Source organism: Onychostoma macrolepis, chromosome 09, assembly GCF_012432095.1.
Source record: "Onychostoma macrolepis isolate SWU-2019 chromosome 09, ASM1243209v1, whole genome shotgun sequence".
In the NCBI taxonomy this organism is placed as follows: Eukaryota; Metazoa; Chordata; class Actinopteri; order Cypriniformes; family Cyprinidae; genus Onychostoma; species Onychostoma macrolepis.
The window spans coordinates 34,559,337-34,572,358 of NC_081163.1; positions in this window are offsets into that span (position 1 = coordinate 34,559,337).

A 13,022-nucleotide genomic window follows, 5' to 3' on the forward strand; every position below is an offset into this window, starting at 1 on the left:
TTAAAACATGATTAACCTCAAACTCCGGAATAATCGAGTTCCTTGACCAAAGAAGGTAGTGAGCTCACTAGGCTTTGGAACAGAACTTGAGACTCACATTTATAACCATCAAGTGTTCATCAACTGTTTATGTAAATGCTGTATTGAAGGTTTTATGACAATACAGTATACTGTATTCCTCTTGGTCAGAATCCCAAAAAGCACTTGCGCTACTCACGCTAAAATAGTTTCACTCTTGGAAGTCATTACAGTAAGTGGCTGGATCTGTTGTGTTGTCAAAATCCAAGCCAATTGTTTCATATTTTACTTGAACTAAAGGCCCAGTGGAGCATATGTTTGAAGTCCTGATAAAGTCCTCAGAGTATTGTTTTGGAGCGTTATAAACACTGAATAGCCAAGCAACTTCCATATGCTAATTGAAACTGACCTCAGAACCTTTTTCTGTCCGCCAAATCAATGACCCTACGAGACTCAAAATGCTAATATAAACAAATCAATATCCATCTCATTTATTCAGGTGATTAGACTTAGAAAGGATTTTGTAACAGCCACCGCTGCCAAAAACAGCCTCTGCGTCTTCCTCTTGTAACATTATTTGAACGCCATCCAAGTAAGCCATTTTCGCCTGTTTGTTCCCCACCCCTCACCCCCACCACCAACTTTTAATTTTCTCATTCAAGCTGTACAAGTGGCAGTGACTGATCTGCTACAAATACATATTCATTATTTCAATTGATCTGCGAGCTTAAGTCGTCTCTGAGGAGAGGTCTGCTGTAGCTTTCAGTGATGTCATGGAGAAATTGTTAGCTCCGTTGTCCCTAGACACCCATGCAGTGCTCCTCAAATGGAAAACATAGACCATTTGCTTAAGGATGAGTTAATGGGAGTGTTTTGTCTCTCCGCTGCCTTTAAACATAGACGATATTTCAATGTAAACAGGTTTGCCAACTCTTAATCATGACAGAGTAGAATTTGTTTTCAAAAGCTTTTACCCTTTAATTACATTAGAAGCTTTGCTTCAGGCGGGGATCCTGGAACAGTTGAGGAATTCTGCCTGTGGCTTAGTCAGCACATTGAATGGGAATAATACCAAGCCACTTAAAGCTATTAAGTCCGCCAGCGAAACCACATCTGCAGTGTGGATAAACCTTGGCTGCTTGGCGGTGAAATCAAGCGTCGCATTAAGTGTGCGACTTATCAAGCCTTTTAAAATATTACAGTGAATGTATTAGCTTCATCTGCCATTGATAGGGTGCCTATACCCACTGATTGCATGAAAGTGTGGAGTCATCACAATGCTGGGGTTCTCTAGGATGAGGACATTGCCCTTCACATCTCTCTGACCTAGCTAACCGCTGTGCTTCAGTTAATGACTCTAGCCCTGGGTTGTGCTATTCCAGCCCCTGCTGTTTAGAGGACAGCTGCTAGCATGCATGCTAGCACTCTTCAGATGTGGAAAGGCGGATGAGAGTCCCTCTGTGGGCAATTTGATGGTGCGCTGAAGGATTTTTTTTTTTTTGTCTTGGTGCACTATAAACAAAGGGGAGCTGGCATTTAAGAGCAGAATTTATTATACAGTCAGTATTACGGTTTAACCTACATCTGTGTGAATCAGCTGGGTTTATGAAATGAGAGCTGCTTTTACTTCCACAGTGATGAATTTCTTTTTTAGACTGATGTAGATCTACATTTTGAATAGTAGTGGGTTGAGACCTGTCATGAACAAATGTGAACTGGATTTAATTCAGATGTACAGGGAATAGAGTGATGTATATTGTGACTCGGAGAATGACATGTTCATTTCTGTGATTTCTACTGTAGTGACTTGCTTGACTTCTAGTTCATCTGCTGACCACTGCTCGTCACCCACCGCTGCTATTTACTTACCACTGTGCTGCAAAGTGCTTCTAAAATGTCTTTTTTACTCTGGTTGAGACAAGCAGCAAGATTACAGACTACTGGGGCAGTAAGTGCAGGGCCTAATTAAAAATAAAAATAAATAAAATAGATATATGCTGTGCATAATGAAACAGTTGTTATTTGTGGTGCATGTTTTTTTCCCCAGCCATCTCTCCATCATTCATAATTAATTTATTTGACCAGCGGAAACCTCTATTAATCAGGTCCCAGTTGAGGGGGACTTACTGTCCACAATCTAGGAGTCACCTTCAATGCCACTTTCCTTCACTTCACACATTTCTTCTCTGACCAAACTGTCCTTTCTTCATCTCCACAACATCGCCAGACTGCGTCCTATGCTTATAGCTCCACTGATGCTGAAACCTTGGTTGTATGCATTCATCTTATCAAGTCTCATCAAGTCTTGCAGTAAATAATGCTCTTTTTTTTTGTCTTCCTAATAATTTACTGAATAAGCTCCAGTACATTCAAAATTCTGCTGCAAGGGTTCTCACCTTTTCAGAAAAGGTCTTCTCATATCATCCTTGTCCTCTGCAGTACACTGGCTGCCTGTTACATATCGTATTCAATATAAAATCCTCCTTATCACTTTCAAAGATTTCCATAGCATTGCTCCACAATATCTCCTTCACCCCTACTCCCCACTTCGCTCGCCTAGGTCCCCCAGTATAGTTCTCTATTGAACCCCACTTTAAACTGTCAACATTTGGAGGCAGGGCATTCAGTGTTGCCATCTCCAAATTATTGAATTTTCTTCTTACCCTGACAGCATCATAGTGTTGGCCCAGATCCGGCCCACATCTGGCCCGCGTGAAATCCATGCGGGCCAGATGTGGACCGGATCTGGGCCGACACTGCTTGCTGTCTGGGTAAGAATATCCAATATCTCTGACTTCGAGACTAAACTCTTCAATCAGTGATTTGAGTTGATTTATCTGCGATTTTGTGTGTATTGCTGTATTATTTTCTTTTCTTCTTAGTCCTAGCATACTTTATTGCTATATGTATACTGTATATTTTTTTCTAGTGTATCGTCAAATATTACTTATATTTTTCCCACCTACTTTGTATTTTTCTATTTTTGTAAAGCGTCCTTGATTTAGTAGAAAGGCACTATATAAAATAAACATTATTCTATTATTATAACATAAGCAGAGACAATGTTACAGGAAGAACTTTATTGAACACTTTTTATTATGGGAATTTGTGTTTCCACTGACTTCCATTCATACGCATGCAAATGCAGGAGACCTGGAAACATGCACTCATGTAAAGAAGTTTCACATTTTGCGGCATTCCGAAGTTCAAGTTCAGTGAACTCTAACCTGCGAATATGTTTAATGAAAAGACTTATGACTAGAAGAGTAGCTTAAAGAGCTAAAACTTTAAAGCTTCAGGTTTGTAGTGTTTGGAGGAAAGTGGAGTATATTGTATAATTCTTACATTTTTTATTTATTGTTGTTTTTGTTGAATTTATGTTCTTAAAAAAGGCGCCACATGATGTGATGATGTGTGTCATTCGTTGCAGTGTCTGGGTTTCCTCATTTTTTTTTTAAGTTAAGTCAACTTATCACTTTTTACAGTGTATCTGTGAAACTTTGTAAATGATGGGGTCTGCAGAAATCTGCAGCGCATGAAGATTTTAAAATATGACTCTAAGAAATAATAATTGATATAAAACCATGCTAAATCCATCCTCATGTCGGATGAGTATATTTTCATATGTGAGTATCTGAATGTTATTTGTTCTGTATTGCATAAATTCTCTGTTTTACTTGACTGTGTGCTAAAATAACTGTTGCATATGTGGGGGGCTCCACAGGGAGGCTAGCTTGGTTGCATTGAACAGTGCCTTTGGCAAGAGATGACAGAATCTGTAATTATTCTCACTAGAATGAGCATAACTGTATTAGTCTATGTTGATGTGCCCATTAGCTATTTTTCACCACGATGTATGGCCTTCAAAGCAAATCAATAAAATATGGTCAAAGATTTGCGTTTTGGTACGCAAACACAGGGAATTAGATAAAGTCTCACTGGAGGACAACCGCAAGCTGCAAATGCTCCAAAATGGCAGAACATAAAGGCAGAGGGAGAGATTACAGCACAAATATCTTCATTTAACTAATGACAGTCTGTTTGAAATTGTGTAATTGAATTAATTCAGTATCTGTTTTCAAGCGGTCTTTTGTGTGTATCCGGTAGAGAACTATTTGAAATAGACTTTATGCCCACAAAGGCATGGGGGGTGGCCCATGGTGACAATATATCAATATTAAATCAACCAAATTAACCAGAATCCTTGAAAAAGTGGATCGTTTCTCATCATTAAATGAACAGAGAGGGTATATTCAGGGGACTAAATGAAAATTAATGACTGCACTTGCAGTTACATGCCTGTCAGGTCCTAATAGATCTTCTAAATCAGCACTGACTACAGTGTCGGGAGGTCTGAACCCCTCCTTTCGTCCTAATGTCTCTTAAGGTTCCTGTGGATCAGAGGAGTAAGACTGTGCTTTTCTTCCAGAGGCAAACATCTGAGCACATATTACCATGAAGGTGACATTCTTACGCTCTCTTTTTGTCTTTGCCAAGGGAAATTTCCATATTATCGTCACGCTAAAGATCCACTTAAGATAAAGATCAGATTTGGCTTATTCCTCTGCACTATTTAATGGCACTGATGAACTGATACGGTATCTCCCATCTCACTCAGACAGCATGGCAATGCTTGATCCTGAAGTTGTTTTCATATACCCACTTGGCTCTTTAAAGTCTGGAGTCAAGACTTTATCCGTTCATGCAATACCTTGACAATGGGTTCTGTTCTGAACTTCTGAAGACTAATAGCTTGTTTGTAGCAATTTGTCATTATCTACGCTGGGGCAATAGGGTGCACCCTCTCATGATGATCTTCGTCCTTTTTTAGTGGTTGTTTCATTGCTGACAAACCCTGACGTATGGAGCACCCCCTCACGGCGTTATGAGCCAATTATGTTACGGTTAAATTGGCCTGTCTAGAGCAATTTCTACGGTACTCTGCATAGAAGCTGCATCTAAGCAGCAAATATGCTATATGTTTACACAGACTTTTTATGTCACACAGAGGCGGACTAAATGTATTTACACTGATTCTCAATCACGCCCAACAGTAATCTCATAGTCGAATATCGATTAGCTCCACATTGTAAAGATGCTGTAGGAGTGCTTTTTGCTAGGTTTTCCTGTGGTGCAAAAGAAGTATTATAGAAAGAAGTTTCATTCTAGAATCTGTGTCTTCAGACTTACAGTATGTACATTACAGTTCAATTTCTTATTAGTACTGACTAAAACCAACCAGATTTATACTTCATACAGTAACAGGAACCTAAAAGATGAATGGAAGATATTAGCCAAAAACTAAAACTTTAAAGCTTCAGGTTTGTAGTGTTTGGAGGAAAGTGGAGTATATTGTATAATTCTTACATTTTTATTTATTGTTGTTTTGTTGAATTTATGTTCTTAAAAAGGCGCCACATGATGTGATGATGTGTGTCATTCGTTGCAGTGTCTGGGTTTCCTCATTTTTTTTTAAGTTAAGTCAACTTATCACTTTTACAGTGTATCTGTGAAACTTTGTAAATGATGGGGTCTGCAGAAATCTGCAGCGCATGAAGATTTTATAGGCTAAAATATGACTCTAAGAAATAATAATTGATATAAAACCATGCTAAATCCATCCTCATGTCGGATGAGTATATTTTCATATGTGAGTATCTGAATGTTATTTGTTCTGTATTGCATAAATTCTCTGTTTTACTTGACTGTGTGCTAAAATAACTGTTGCATATGTGGGGGCTCCACAGGGAGGCTAGCTTGGTTGCATTGAACAGTGCCTTTGGCAAGAGATGACAGAAACAGTGCCTTTGGCAAGAGATGACAGAATCTGTAATTATTCTCACTAGAATGAGCATAACTGTATTAGTCTATGTTGATGTGCCCATTAGCTATTTTTCACCACGATGTATGGCCTTCAAAGCAAATCAATAAAATATGGTCAAAGATTTGCGTTTTGGTACGCAAACACAGGGAATTAGATAAAGTCTCACTGGAGGACAACCGCAAGCTGCAAATGCTCCAAAATGGCAGAACATAAAGGCAGAGGGAGAGATTACAGCACAAATATCTTCATTTAACTAATGACAGTCTGTTTGAAATTGTGTAATTGAATTAATTCAGTATCTGTTTTCAAGCGGTCTTTTGTGTGTATCCGGTAGAGAACTATTTGAAATAGACTTTATGCCCACAAAGGCATGGGGGGTGGCCCATGGTGACAATATATCAATATTAAATCAACCAAATTAACCAGAATCCTTGAAAAAGTGGATCGTTTCTCATCATTAAATGAACAGAGAGGGTATATTCAGGGACTAAATGAAAATTAATGACTGCACTTGCAGTTACATGCCTGTCAGGTCCTAATAGATCTTCTAAATCAGCACTGACTACAGTGTCGGGAGGTCTGAACCCCTCCTTTCGTCCTAATGTCTCTTAAGGTTCCTGTGGATCAGAGGAGTAAGACTGTGCTTTTCTTCCAGAGGCAAACATCTGAGCACATATTACCATGAAGGTGACATTCTTACGCTCTCTTTTTGTCTTTGCCAAGGGAAATTTCCATATTATCGTCACGCTAAAGATCCACTTAAGATAAAGATCAGATTTGGCTTATTCCTCTGCACTATTTAATGGCACTGATGAACTGATACGGTATCTCCCATCTCACTCAGACAGCATGGCAATGCTTGATCCTGAAGTTGTTTTCATATACCCACTTGGCTCTTTAAAGTCTGGAGTCAAGACTTTATCCGTTCATGCAATACCTTGACAATGGGTTCTGTTCTGAACTTCTGAAGACTAATAGCTTGTTTGTAGCAATTTGTCATTATCTACGCTGGGGCAATAGGGTGCACCCTCTCATGATGATCTTCGTCCTTTTTTAGTGGTTGTTTCATTGCTGACAAACCCTGACGTATGGAGCACCCCCTCACGGCGTTATGAGCCAATTATGTTACGGTTAAATTGGCCTGTCTAGAGCAATTTCTACGGTACTCTGCATAGAAGCTGCATCTAAGCAGCAAATATGCTATATGTTTACACAGACTTTTTTATGTCACACAGAGGCGGACTAAATGTATTTACACTGATTCTCAATCACGCCCAACAGTAATCTCATAGTCGAATATCGATTAGCTCCACATTGTAAAGATGCTGTAGGAGTGCTTTTTGCTAGGTTTTCCTGTGGTGCAAAAGAAGTATTATAGAAAGAAGTTTCATTCTAGAATCTGTGTCTTCAGACTTACAGTATGTACATTACAGTTCAATTTCTTATTAGTACTGACTAAAACCAACCAGATTTATACTTCATACAGTAACAGGAACCTAAAAGATGAATGGAAGATATTAGCCAAAAACTAAAAATCTTAACTGTCTGCTTCCAATAGCGATACTTTTCTTTCCCAGTTTTAAATGTTTGTGCATGATGTCACCACTTGAGGACCAATCTTATGGTTCACAACAGGGTTTTGTGCCATTCACAATATAACTGAAAAGGCCTTTTAAATTCCAATTCAGTTCCAGAAAGTTTGGAAAGCAATTTTAAAAACTTTGTTTACAGACTTAGATGGAACAATAGATGGATGGATGTAGATGTAGATGAGTATATAAAGAGAAAATGATAAAGATAGATAGATATTTCTATTCAGTTTCCTGTGAGGTGTGACAAATATAATTCAAATTTACACTCATGAATTGAAAGAGAGCTAATTCTTCAATTGTGAATTTTGCCTAACCCTGGTTCACAGGGGCCCTCAAGATTAGGTGACACACCACTGCTTCCTAACACGCCAATGACTGAATTAGACGTTCTTTTATACCTGCTGCATGTCTTAATTAAAGATATAACCTGCTGATTTATATTAGTTATCATACTGATGATCTGTTTAATGATGGGTATAGTCTATTTCATTCACAGCACTTTTCGCTCCTGTGTTTCTCTTTTTAATTTAGATTCCTGCCCTTGAAGATTATAACTTCTTTGTCTGTAACATTGCTGCGTATCTGATCATCACAAAGGCACTCACTAACGCCAGGTGACTTTGAAAGGCTTTTGAAGTTCGAGAGCCATACAGTGGTAAAGAGATGCAATATCATCAAAACCACAGGTTTGACAGATGAAAGAAATCCAATAAGACAACTCCTCTTGCATCATTAAACCAAATTACTTTTAATACACAGTAGCTCCTCAGGTCAAGTGGGGCTCAGAGTGGGTCTGATGAGCCATTAAAGTAACTCCCGTCTTATAGCCACCTCTGATATGCATGCAGAACAGCCATGTAAAAACTCCATTAAAAGGCATTACGGAGTGGAACGATGCCTAATCAAGCAGGGCTCGAAGGCTTTTGCTTAGTGACTTTCTCACAGCTTGCAAGCTATACCTGAAACTGCTTATAGGACATTATTATGGCAGCAGGCTACAATTATGGATTCTTCTTTGAGCCATTTTGTCACGTTAGAAAAGCACATTTTCTTGATGGGAAGCTGAGTGCCTTGAAACAAACACAATCCACTGTAAATGATTCTATTTGTGTCCTTTTGATCTTTCTGGCCAGGTTTGATGTCTTAAATAAATATTATGGTACACGTGGTGGTAATAGGCATTTCAGTTGGCTGCCTACTACTGTATGTAGGGCTGGGTAAAAAGATCGATATCTCGATATTAATCGATTCTCATATTTACGGAACGATATCGATTCTCATATCCCAAGAATCGATTAGCCTAGTCTGTTTACAGTTAATGGAAGGAACGTTGAAGGGCACTTAAACCAATATATCGCAATAAGCATTGTGCTTTGGTACTTTTAATATGAAACAAAGTCTCAGATTTCAAATTCTGTCCATTGTATTGCAGTATCAAAACAATAAATGCCGTTTTGCCGTCAGCAAGAAATAAACATGAATAAACATCCGAAGGTAAGTTAAAAGAAAGAGTACAACACAAATATCTTCATTTAACTAATGACAGTCTGTTTGAAATTGTGTAATTGAATTAATTCAGTATCTGTTTTCAAGCGGTCTTTTGTGTGTATCCGGTAGAGAACTATTTGAAATAGACTTTATGCCCACAAAGGCATGGGGTGGCCCATGGTGACAATATATCAATATTAAATCAACCAAATTAACCAGAATCCTTGAAAAGTGGATCGTTTCTCATCATTAAATGAACAGAGAGGGTATATTCAGGGGACTAAATGAAAATTAATGACTGCACTTGCAGTTACATGCCTGTCAGGTCCTAATAGATCTTCTAAATCAGCACTGACTACAGTGTCGGGAGGTCTGAACCCCTCCTTTCGTCCTAATGTCTCTTAAGGTTCCTGTGGATCAGAGGAGTAAGACTGTGCTTTTCTTCCAGAGGCAAACATCTGAGCACATATTACCATGAAGGTGACATTCTTACGCTCTCTTTTTGTCTTTGCCAAGGGAAATTTCCATATTATCGTCACGCTAAAGATCCACTTAAGATAAAGATCAGATTTGGCTTATTCCTCTGCACTATTTAATGGCACTGATGAACTGATACGGTATCTCCCATCTCACTCAGACAGCATGGCAATGCTTGATCCTGAAGTTGTTTTCATATACCCACTTGGCTCTTTAAAGTCTGGAGTCAAGACTTTATCCGTTCATGCAATACCTTGACAATGGGTTCTGTTCTGAACTTCTGAAGACTAATAGCTTGTTTGTAGCAATTTGTCATTATCTACGCTGGGGCAATAGGGTGCACCCTCTCATGATGATCTTCGTCCTTTTTTAGTGGTTGTTTCATTGCTGCCAAACCCTGACGTATGGAGCACCCCCTCACGGCGTTATGAGCCAATTATGTTACGGTTAAATTGGCCTGTCTAGAGCAATTTCTACGGTACTCTGCATAGAAGCTGCATCTAAGCAGCAAATATGCTATATGTTTACACAGACTTTTTTATGTCACACAGAGGCGGACTAAATGTATTTACACTGATTCTCAATCACGCCCAACAGTAATCTCATAGTCGAATATCGATTAGCTCCACATTGTAAAGATGCTGTAGGAGTGCTTTTTGCTAGGTTTTCCTGTGGTGCAAAAGAAGTATTATAGAAAGAAGTTTCATTCTAGAATCTGTGTCTTCAGACTTACAGTATGTACATTACAGTTCAATTTCTTATTAGTACTGACTAAAACCAACCAGATTTATACTTCATACAGTAACAGGAACCTAAAAAGATGAATGGAAGATATTAGCCAAAAACTAAAAATCTTAACTGTCTGCTTCCAATAGCGATACTTTTTCTTTCCCAGTTTTAAATGTTTGTGCATGATGTCACCACTTGAGGACCAATCTTATGGTTCACAACAGGGTTTTGTGCCATTCACAATATAACTGAAAAGGCCTTTTAAATTCCAATTCAGTTCCAGAAAGTTTGGAAAGCAATTTTAAAAACTTTGTTTACAGACTTAGATGGAACAATAGATGGATGGATGTAGATGTAGATGAGTATATAAAGAGAAAATGATAAAGATAGATAGATATTTCTATTCAGTTTCCTGTGAGGTGTGACAAATATAATTCAAATTTACACTCATGAATTGAAAGAGAGCTAATTCTTCAATTGTGAATTTTGCCTAACCCTGGTTCACAGGGGGCCCTCAAGATTAGGTGACACACCACTGCTTCCTAACACGCCAATGACTGAATTAGACGTTCTTTTATACCTGCTGCATGTCTTAATTAAAGATATAACCTGCTGATTTATATTAGTTATCATACTGATGATCTGTTTAATGATGGGTATAGTCTATTTCATTCACAGCACTTTTCGCTCCTGTGTTTCTCTTTTTAATTTAGATTCCTGCCCTTGAAGATTATAACTTCTTTGTCTGTAACATTGCTGCGTATCTGATCATCACAAAGGCACTCACTAACGCCAGGTGACTTTGAAAGGCTTTTGAAGTTCGAGAGCCATACAGTGGTAAAAGAGATGCAATATCATCAAAACCACAGGTTTGACAGATGAAAGAAATCCAATAAGACAACTCCTCTTGCATCATTAAACCAAATTACTTTTAATACACAGTAGCTCCTCAGGTCAAGTGGGGCTCAGAGTGGGTCTGATGAGCCATTAAAGTAACTCCCGTCTTATAGCCACCTCTGATATGCATGCAGAACAGCCATGTAAAAACTCCATTAAAAGGCATTACGGAGTGGAACGATGCCTAATCAAGCAGGGCTCGAAGGCTTTTGCTTAGTGACTTTCTCACAGCTTGCAAGCTATACCTGAAACTGCTTATAGGACATTATTATGGCAGCAGGCTACAATTATGGATTCTTCTTTGAGCCATTTTGTCACGTTAGAAAAGCACATTTTCTTGATGGGAAGCTGAGTGCCTTCGGAAACAAACACAATCCACTGTAAATGATTCTATTTGTGTCCTTTTGATCTTTCTGGCCAGGTTTGATGTCTTAAAGAAATATTATGGTACATGTGGTGGTAATAGGCATTTCAGTTGGCTGCCTACTACTGTATGTAGGGCTGGGTAAAAAAGATCGATATCTCGATATTAATCGATTCTCATATTTACGGAACGATATCGATTCTCATATCCCAAGAATCGATTAGCCTAGTCTGTTTACAGTTAATGGAAGGAACGTTGAAGGGCACTTAAACCAATATATCGCAATAAGCATTGTGCTTTGGTACTTTTAATATGAAACAAAGTCTCAGATTTCAAATTCTGTCCATTGTATTGCAGTATCAAAACAATAAATGCCGTTTTGCCGTCAGCAAGAAATAAACATGAATAAACATCCGAAGGTAAGTTAAAAGAAAGAGTACAACTTTACAATCCATATCTTGTCTCATGTAATCGCTCAATCAGTGTTTCAGCCGCACAAAGTTGTCAATATAACGGCTTGAAAACAATGTCACGTAACGTCACGTTTACCTTAGAAAAACATATTCGTGATCATAAATGCATTAGTCAGATAAAATTAAAAAATAAAGAAAAATAAACTGTAGGGAGTTGCATTTTGCTAAATATATGCATCATATAACATTTACTGTTCTTCAATGTTTAATTTATGTTTGAATAAATCCATCAAGTTTTTATGACTGCCACCATTATGTTTATATAAAAAATAAAACCCCCCAAAAAAAACCTAATTGGAGTAGAAATATTATGTAGGCTAATTGTAACTTTATTATTTAAAAAACTTCATTACGTGTAATTTTAACAAATCAGCCAATTTTAACCTTCAATATTATAGTAATGTAGTAACTGACTCATGTATATTTTACAGCATTAGTTGAGAGATTTTATTTCCTTGAGAAAATTTGGCAAGTGCTGTACTTGATATATATCCAAAACAATCAATATTGAATCGAATCGAATCGAATCGGTAATCGAATCGAATCACAAGCTTGTGAATGAGAATCGAATCGAATTGTGAAATTTGTGTCAAAATCCAGCCCTAGTAGTAGTACACACACAATATTTGACCTGCTGGTGGGTCCGCTCTCCCTGAGCCCTATGCATAGTCCATTGGTGCCATACATATACTGAAAGACTCCTATTGCAAATGAATATCTCTTGATCAGTCTGTGTCCTTGTTTAGAAGCCTCTGCACTTGATATTTTCACAGCATGTAATCTCAAAAGCCATCTTTATGAATTTTTAAAGTTAGTTGCAAGCGTGAATCATGCTGTTGACTCTTAACCTGTCTGCCTTAAATGTAAGTAAATGATTCTCAAGATCTTTTTTTTTTTTTTTGAACACCTCATTACAACTGTGCAGATCCCCCAAGTTGAACGGCATCTGTGCACGGGGGAGAACAGACGTCAAAAGCATTGATATGCAGCTCTTGACAGGGTCAGGTGAGGGCTGCCGCCTCCTTGTGAAGATATTTTAATTATCTCTCTGTGGATTTGTGTACTATATGATAAGCTTTGTGAGACTTGCGAGGCAGAGCTCAGATTCAGAAAGCAATAAATGTTTTCATCAGTCCTGCATGGTTACGGGGTCACCTCTG